Here is a 9,861-nt window from a genome sequence, read left to right on the forward strand (position 1 = left end):
AGTGGTGTTTAGTTCATCTAATCTTAATCCTCTGTTTTTCTTTATAAAGAACAGAATCTAATGTTCACATGTACATTACATTTTTGTGAAGGTTTCAATCTGAATCGCTCGGATCTGCATTCTGGATATAAAAAGATTGAATCTCAGTTTGGAAGATAAATTGGGTAAGTATTTCTCATTAGATTTTAATAAAAGAACTATATGGCACTAAATAGTCGATCTAACATATGAGTGTGTTTTGGTGTTGACTTTGGAATCAAAATGATTCAAGGTCCAGATCTACATCGTTGGAGTGTGGGGATCAGAGTCAATGTGAGTGAAATTGCTATTCAAGGTGTGGGTTCTAACTGATTTAAAGATTAAGGATGACTTGTTCATAAATAATACAAAAGAATATTTAATAATAATATTTGCATAATTATTGCTATACTTATGATCAATCAATAACATGAGTAATTGTGGCGGAAATGAAATTCTTTATTAAGGATAGGCTACAAGTACCTTGATATGAAAATTTTGTACTTCCAAATATGTGTATGTTATTGTATGACTCAATGTTGTTTCATATGTAATGTGATGCTAAAGCATGCCATTGATTTGATATTTATATTGAAATTATGATAAATCACGTTCCTTTTAATTGATAAAGATGATTTCATGCTTAAGTCATGCCATTGTTTTCGTTATAAAATGATTACAAGTTAAAATCATGATTTCTGATATCGAAAAACTAAATACATGATAACTCATTCTTATTGTTACTGTTACTGATAGCATGTTAAAATCATGCATATCGTATTATATTGTCTTTGATATTGATTAAGCTTGTCATATTGCATTGGAGTGGGACAATTTTGTGAAGAGGAAGTACTTGCTACTTGTCTTCAATTTTGGTGGCTTGTCCATAATACTGGTAGCTTGTCTACATTACTGGTGGCCTGTCCACATTATTGTTAGCTCGTCTACAATACTAGTGGCATGTCCACATTTCTGGCAGTTTATTTGTATTACTTGTGGCTTGTCCACAAACTAGTGACTTATTGGCTTGAAAAATACTGGGAAACTCTTATTATAGTCTGTAACAAAGTTGGGTAGACTTTTTTTTTGAAAACATTGCATTAACATGTTCATGTACTACATAAACTATGTAATTCTGTACTATTCTTATATTTTGTATATTTACTAGCTTGAATGTTATATTTACCATTTATTACTGTTTACTGGAGTTGAGACTCACATTGACCTTAATAACTCACTACTTAGTTTTGTAACATCCCGCCCGAAAAAGCCCTGATGTTCGAATACTGTTCATGAGAAATAGGACATTAAGGGGAAAGTTTTGAGGGTGTGTAGTGCTAAAAACTTACCTAGAATGAGAATTCTTTGAGCACAGTTATGACACCTCGGCATTGGCATGCACAAGATTTGGTGCATAGTCTTAGAGAAGTATGATCGGCAAAGTAGTATTCTCCCAAATGCATTTTGGCGTATAGTGTGGCAGACTCGAAAATAAATACAGGAAATGAAGGTCCCATGTCAAATTACTAAGGTTAGAAGAATGATAATTTTGGCTAAGTAACATGATTTCTAGGATATGAGTTACTCTGGTAGAATGGTACCCCCCATAACTATGGTCACATACCAATTAAGTTACAAAGTAAGTCAGTTAAGAACTAACTAGACGTGAACTAGGATAGTTAAAAGAGAAAGAGAAACACTTAATAGGGTTTCTCGGTAGTTGTAGACTTTGATAAGACAATTCAATAATGATATTATATTTTTCAAGTTCCAATGAAAACTTATATTATATTAATAATAAGTTCCAATGAAAACTTATATTCTTCTCTCTTCAAAATATTGAAATCTAAGGCTGGATATACAGGATGCCTTTATGGAAAAAATCTGGAAGGGTAAGCCTTCGTGGTGAACCTTTTAAGGGACACTTTTATGGTAAGGCTCTGAAAGGAAAGCCTTTGTGGCGAGTACTTAATGAAAAGGATGAATTTTTGGAAATCTCTAGATAAGGAATCCCTTGTAGCTATCTCTAAAAAAAATGCCTCTATGGCAGACTCTGAACCTATGGCAACCTCTGATAAGCGACGTACGAAGTCTTCTGAAGGAACGATAAGTTTGGTGACCTCTATAAGAAAGGCTCTTTAATAAGTGTGAAGAAGAACCTAGAACAGTAACATGGTAAGAAGAATGAGACTAGAATGCACCAGTGCAAGTGGCGAACCAAAGAACGAAACTTTACACCAATAATAAAAGGAATAGAATCCAAGGACGCATTTGCCAGAGTCAAGCTAAAGAATAAGAGAAAGGAGATAGATATTCTCGAATATAATTCGGGTCAATTCGGGTTTACTCGCTAAGTTTTATCGAACTTACCTCCTTGTCTTCTTATCACAGATCAGCGGATTAAGGGCTATGCAAGAGAGACGACACCAAGGCTACACCAAAGGAGTGGATAAGTCACGGCAATTGTTTATAAGCCTATGGTATGTATAGAATGTGTTAGCAATATAAATGCTGACAGTAATATTATTTATAGGTAGAATAAGTGGGTTATATGTACTTTTAAGGACTCACTGAGTGAAAAACTGACATAATATCTACCACATTGCCTTTTACTCCCAAAAATACAAATAATCAAAACAACACTTACAAATAGCAACTAAAGCATTGGCTTGGATCGCCCCTTGAGAGAACACCGCTCACACTGACACTACTTATCTACAATGGTTGAAAAGGAATGGTTGAACTTAACAAGCTTAGTGAATGCTCAGAACAACCACTACGCAAACAAGTCATTATGCATAATCAAAGCAGACATGCAACATAATCATAACATCTTCTACTCCTATGTCATGTTTTACATATTTAATCATATTTCATGAATATTTACACATTGATCACATGAATATTTAAGCATATATTACAGCACATATTAATAACATTTAATCACTTTCGGTCACATTTTATAAAATAGTTTGGCTATTGAGGATATAAAACATAAAGTGGACTCTATCACCACTCATCGGATACACGGATCTCTAACACACCAAAATGACTCATAGAGTCGAAAATGTCTCATAATTAAAGCATATATCTAACACTCTCCAACACACCAAGCACACATATCTCGGTGAATGGAGCTTAGCTCACATTTCTTTATCTCTTTGAAAATTGTCCCTGGGCCTCAACACCCCAAAATCACATCACAAAGGTGAGTACTCACAATCCTATGGCATGCCAACTATATCCAACGGTCTCATAATAACACAAGGCCAAAATATCAACATTATTACCACATATTTACTTACTAATTTTTCACACATATTCACTGCATATTCACATCATTAGCACATTATAAACACTTTCATAAGGCATGAATAACATACCCACATATTTACTGTCACATGGCATGGACAACACACCCTCATATTCACTTTCAAATCAGTCATCATAAGCTTATAACATATGTCATAGCATCTCATATATGTTCATAATTTCACAATTTCATAATTTCACAAGCATACATATATCACATTTAATCATAGGCGTGACAACACTTACTCTCAAAATTTAGAGTAGGAGTTTAAGCTTCCTCTAAATATTCCCAATATACAATGAATCATGTACAAGTAGTGATTCCAAAACACTCACCAGAAATACACTTTCGCCAAAATTTAGAGTAGCACATTATAAACACTTTCACAAGGCATGAATAACATACCCACATATTTACTATCACATGGCATGGGAAACACACCCTCATATTCACTTTCAAACCAGTCACATCTCATATATGTTCATAATTTCACAATTTCCAAATTTCACAAGCATACATATATCACACTTAATCATAGGCGTGACAACACTTACTCTCAAAATTTAGAGTAGGAGTTTAAGCTACCTCTAAAAATTCCCAATACACAATGAATCATCTACAAGTAGTGATTCCAAAACACGCACCAGAAATACACTTTCGCCAAAATTTAGAGTAGCACATTATAAACACTTTCACAAGGCATGAATAACATACCCACATATTTACTATCACATGGCATGGACAACACACCCTCATATTCACTTTCAAATTAGTCATCATAAGCTTATAACATATGTCATAGCATCTCATTTATGTTTATAATTTCACAATTTCATAATTTCAAAAGCATACATATATCACATTTAATCATAGGCGTGACAACACTTACTCTCAAAATTTAGAGTAGGAGTTTAAGCTACCTCTAAAAATTCCCAATACACAATAAGTCATCTACAAGTAGTGATTCCAAAACACTCACCAGAAATACACTTTCGCCAAAATTTAGAGTAGCACATTATAAACACTTTCACAAGGCATGAATAACATACCCACATATTTACTATCACATGGCATGGACAACACACCCTCATATTCACTTTCAAATCAGTCATCATAAGCTTATAACATATGTCATAGCATCTCATATACGTTCATAATTTCACAATTTCATAATTTCATAATTTCACAAGCATACATATATCACATTTAATCATAGGCGTGACAACACTTACTCTCAAAATTTAGAGTAGGAGTTTAATCTACCTCTAAAAATTCCCAATACACAATGAATCATCTACAAGTTGTGATTCCAAAACACTCACCAGAAATACACTTTTGCCAAAAAGCTGAAAGCTTAAACAAGCTTTTCTTCGCCTTTGTCTCTACTCGTTGAAGGTCCTAATAACTCCAAAAGTTCAAAAAGACAAACCACGCAAACACACAATCAACAATCAGTCATTAGCTCACTTTAAACAATAAAAAAATAGCTTAAGCTACATTCTCTTTTCACCGAAACCATCATAGAAAAATTTAAAATTGAATATCTCAACCTACACTTAATCTTTTCACGCAAAACAAATTTCGTTCATCTTCACATTCATCTACGACTAGTTCCCAACCTTTAAAGTACACAAAACTATAAGTTTTAAGGTATCAGCATTTTTCAACAAGTTTTGGCCATTACGACAAAAATTCATCAAAACTCAAGAAATTCTTAGCGAAAATTAAATGTAACTTTAGAAACCTTCTAATCATGTTAAAAAAAGTTGAAAAACACTTTGAAACCATATTTTAATCCACAATTTCGAAATTCACCATTAACAACCAACTTTTCAGGTTTTATTTAAAATATGTGATTTAATGACTAAAAAATTGGTTTTAAAGACTAAATAACTTTTCAAAGTAATAGAAAGATGAATGGTTACCTTAGTTGGAATAAAAATGGACTTTTGTCAAAAACTCGAAAAATCCACACATGAAGATGATGATGGAATCGATGGAGTGGGTCGTGCATGATTAAATTAAATAATAAAATATAAATTTATATTTAATAAATATTTTTTAATATTTCATTAATAAATTGGGTTTTAATTAATGAAGTAAATTGATTAATTAAAGTGGGTAAATTATATTATTTGGTCCTCTAAACTATCTACTATTTTTGGACAAGTCTGAAAGTTTTCTTCTAATTGCAAAACCGTCCAAATTGGGGACCAAGTCAAACCAATTTTTGGCTGCACATGGATGGCATAAACCATTTTTTGGTTTAATTATACAACGTCCTTGAAGAGTTAAAGAAATCAGAGATTTTCCTGTAAATTTGCTGATGACCGAGTCTTAGTCCTCAGTTTTTGTGGCACTCAAATTGACCAAAAATCAAGGAAAAATCAGCCACCTTTCCTCAATTCATGGCCGGCCACTCTTGGAGGAAGTTTCAAAGGATGGACACTCTTATCTTTAGCAAACTAGCTCCCTTACCTCACCTATAAATTAGAGCTCATTTCTCACTTTTTCAATCATCCCTCATCCCATCATCTCTCACTCATTCATCATTCTCTCAACTCTTTTAGCTATCTTTCCCCTTCATCATCCTTTCATAAGGATTTTAGCAATTAAGCCTCTTAAATAACCATTGGTCGGCCACCTTAGAGAGCCGTCAGCAAAGGAGCAACGCAAAGAAGCGAATGAGTCTCGTCAGTCAGAGTCTTGGGGGACAACCACTCTGAATTGGGTTTAATCTTTCTTTTCTTTAACTTAATATAAAGATGTTTGCTATGTGTTCTTTATTCTTGTTTACAACAATGTTAGCTTAATTTTATTTAAGATAGGATGATTATTTTGATTAAATAATATTTATTTGATTCATGCTTATAATGTTTGTGCCTCAATCGATCATGTTTTCAATTAAAATCAAGTCTGTATTTCATTCATACATGATTGAAATGCACCTGAATTAGCTGAGAGATCCTAACCAAACAATGGCTAATGGACGTATAATTGAAATGTGCATGCTCAATTTAGATTCTGACCCGATTGAATTGTAGGTTGCCTAACAGCTCTAACCATGCTCTGTTATCTACAAAGTTTTTAGATTTGTGTGATTAAATTGTTTCAAACCTAACACGTCCCTGTTACCTCAGATGAATGTTAGGAAACCCTTAGTAAATAAGGAGCAATTTATGTTATAATTGTTGCAAATTGTGTTTAATTTTACTAAAATCTATTTCATTCATATAGTTTGCATACTTAGGATAATTTTCATAAGGGATCATTGTATTTAGTTTAATATATTTTAATCACCACTTCTCAACTATATTGTGTTTTTATTTACCAAATTGTTAATATATTTTTATAAATTAAGTGACTTAGCAAAAATACAATCCCTGTAGAGACGATAACTCAATACTTACTTCTCACTTGATAACAACTGTGTACACTTGCACAAATCCCAGTGTTACAAGTTTTTGACGCTGTTGTCGGGGATTGTCAACTATTGCCATACTCATTTTTTTTCGTGAAATTATTTATTTTTAATTTGATTTATTTCTAACATTAGTAACTTATTCTTTTTAATTTTTGTGATTTTCTTTTCAAGTGTTTATGAGCGTAGATCGAATTATCGATTTACTCCTTATAGACCCTGAAGTTGAGTGAGCTTTCAGACAAAGAAGACGTGAACGAATAGCTCAAAGACAAGTCGAGATGGACCTTGGAAATCAGAATCAAAACCAAGGTAATGAAGCTGAGCATGTACAAAATCCTATCCTCATTGCTGATGATAGGGATCAGTGCATTAGACAATATGGTGTGCCACTTCTCAGTGAATTAAACCCAGGAATTAAAAGGCCGGATATTGAGGCAACCCAGTTTGAATTGAAACTAGTGATGTTTCAAATGCTACAAACGGTGGGCCAATTTAGTGGTACACCCACAGAAGATCAACATCTCCACCTTCAATTGTTTATGGAGGTGAGTGATTCATTCAAGATAACTGGTGTGACTGAAAACGCATTGAGGTTACAGTTATTTCCGTACTCGTTGTGAGATCGAGCACGAGCATGGCTCAATTCATTGCCACCAAGCTCCATATCTACATGGCAACAATTAGCAAAGAGATTTTTGGTTAAGTATTCCCACCTAGCAAAAACGCTAAGTTAAGGAACGAGATCACAACTTTCCAACAATTAGATAATGAGTCCTTATATGAGGCTGGGAGTGATTCAAGGAGTTGCTTCGTAAGTGTCCTCATCATGGGATTCGTTATTGTATCCAATTGGAGACACTCTATAATGGTCTCAATGCACATACAAGATTGATGGTAGATGATTCCACGAATGGTGCAATTTTGTCTAAGTCTTATAATAAGGTTTATGAGATCATCGAGAGGATTGCGACTAATAACTATCAATGGCCAACAAATCGAACAGCTTCAGAAAGACATGTAGTCGGAGTTCATGAAGTTGACTCTCTCACTTCGTTATCAACTCAAGTATCGTCAATTTCTTCCATGTTAAAATAGTTAACCGTTAATAGTACTAATAATTTTGCAGCTCAGCCACTAAGTCCATTTGAAGTAGTTTCCTGTGTGTACTGCAAGGAAGGTCATTCTTTTGAGAATTATCCATCGAATCCCTAGTCAATATACTATGTGGGGAACCAAAATAAAAATAGGAGTGGACAAGGACCCCATCCAACTTCTACAATCCTTCATGGCGTAATCATCTTAACTTTTCTTAAAGCAACCAAGGAAATGGACCGAACAATAACTTATTACAGCAAAGACCCAACCAATCTCAAGGGTTTAATCAGCAAGCTCCAAAACCACCTCAAGTTGAGGCATCAAACAGTTTGGAGAACTTGTTGAAAGTGTACATGGCAAAGAATGACGCTTTGATCCAAATCCAAGCAGCAACACTAAAAAATTTGGAAAACCAAACGGGTCAGTTAGCTACGGAGCTTCGTAATAGACCACAAGGAACTGTGCCGAGCAATACTGAGAATCCAAGGAATTTGGGTAAAGAACATATCAAGGTAGTGGCATTGAGAAGTGGTAAGAGTTTGGGACCCCGATTGATTAATGTCAAAGATGAGCATGTTGAAAAGGAGGAAAGTCAATCAGCTGTTGAAGTTCCTACACCAAAGGAATCAAAAACTACAAAGTTCGACAAGGTAAACCCTGACTTAGTGAATTCAGATATTTTAACATCTTCTTTGGATGCAGATTTACCTACTCAGAAAAGTTGTCTGGTTCAATCAAATTTCCATCACCTCCATATCCGTGAAGATTGCAGCAAAACAAGTAGAAACAGAAGGTGCAATTCAAGAAGTTTTTGGATGTTCTGAAGCAGTTACACATCAATATTCCGTTGGTGGAGGCTTTAGAACAAATTTCAATTTATGTGAAGTTTATGAAGGATATAATATCCAAGAAGAAACGACTGAGTGAGTATGAAACAGTTGCCTTGACAAATGACTGCAGTGCGTTCCTGCAGAATAAACTACCACTGAAATTGAAAAACCCAGGAAGCTTTACTATACCCTGTAACATTAGTGACTCCTACTGTCGTAAAGCTTTGTGTGACTTAGGAGCGAGTATCAACTTGATGCCTAAGTCTATCTTCAAGATGTTAGGGATAGGTGAAGTATGACCTACAACTGTGACGCTTCAGCTAGCGGATCAATCTTTAGCATATCCCGAAGGAAAGATCGAGAATGTTTTGGTAAGAGTCGATAAATTTATTTTTCCTGTTGATTTCATTATCTTAGATTTTGAAGCAGACAAGAAAGTACCAATAATCCTTGGGAGACCTTTCTTAGCCACAGGAAGAACATTAATTGATGTGCAGAAAGAAGAACTCACAATGCGAGTTCAAAACGATCAAGTAACCTTTAACATTCTTAAAATGATGAAATTTCCCGATCCTACAGAGGAGTGTTCAGTTATGGAATTGATAGAAACTTTGGTTTCTATGGAAATCAATTTTGAAGAAGATCCATTGGAGAAAGCACTAGATTTTGACCTTTTGGAGGATAAAGAAGGTGAAGAAAACATGGCTTTGATGGAAGCCAGTCCGGGAAATTTTATACAATCCACAAGGTTTGAACCATTGGAGTTAGAAGTTAGAGAATTTGTGCCACCCAAGTTGTCAATTGCAGAACCACCTAAACTCGAACTAAAGGTACTCCCTTCCCATTTGAAATATGTTTATTTAGGTGAATATTCTACTTTGCCTATGATTATTTTAGCAGAACTAACGAAAGATAAAGAGGAACAACTGATTACTGTTTTAAAGAAATTTAAGAAAGCAATTGGTTGGACCATAGCTGATATTCGAGGTATAAGCCATTCTTTTTGTATGCACAAAATTATTTTAGAGGAAGGAGAAAGAGCTCGGATTGATGGGAAAAGGAGGCTCAATCCTATTATGTAAGAAGTTATGAGAAAGGAAGTGATCAAATGGTTAGATGTAGGAATCATCTATCCTATTTCAGATAGTTTGTGGGTAAGTTCGGTGCAGTGTGTGCCGAAG

General features: G+C 34.4%; 1 non-coding gene across 1 annotated transcript; it reads right to left on the minus strand.

Moving 5' to 3' along the window:
• Nucleotides 1–7,482: 7,482 nt before the first annotated feature.
• LOC128034996 (small nucleolar RNA R71) lies at nucleotides 7,483–7,588 on the minus strand. The gene has a single exon (XR_008191400.1). It is a non-coding gene; the product is annotated as a small nucleolar RNA R71 (small nucleolar RNA).
• Nucleotides 7,589–9,861: the final 2,273 nt, after the last annotated feature.

Source organism: Gossypium raimondii, chromosome 11 (assembly GCF_025698545.1).
Source record: "Gossypium raimondii isolate GPD5lz chromosome 11, ASM2569854v1, whole genome shotgun sequence".
NCBI lineage: Eukaryota > Viridiplantae > Streptophyta > Magnoliopsida > Malvales > Malvaceae > Gossypium > Gossypium raimondii.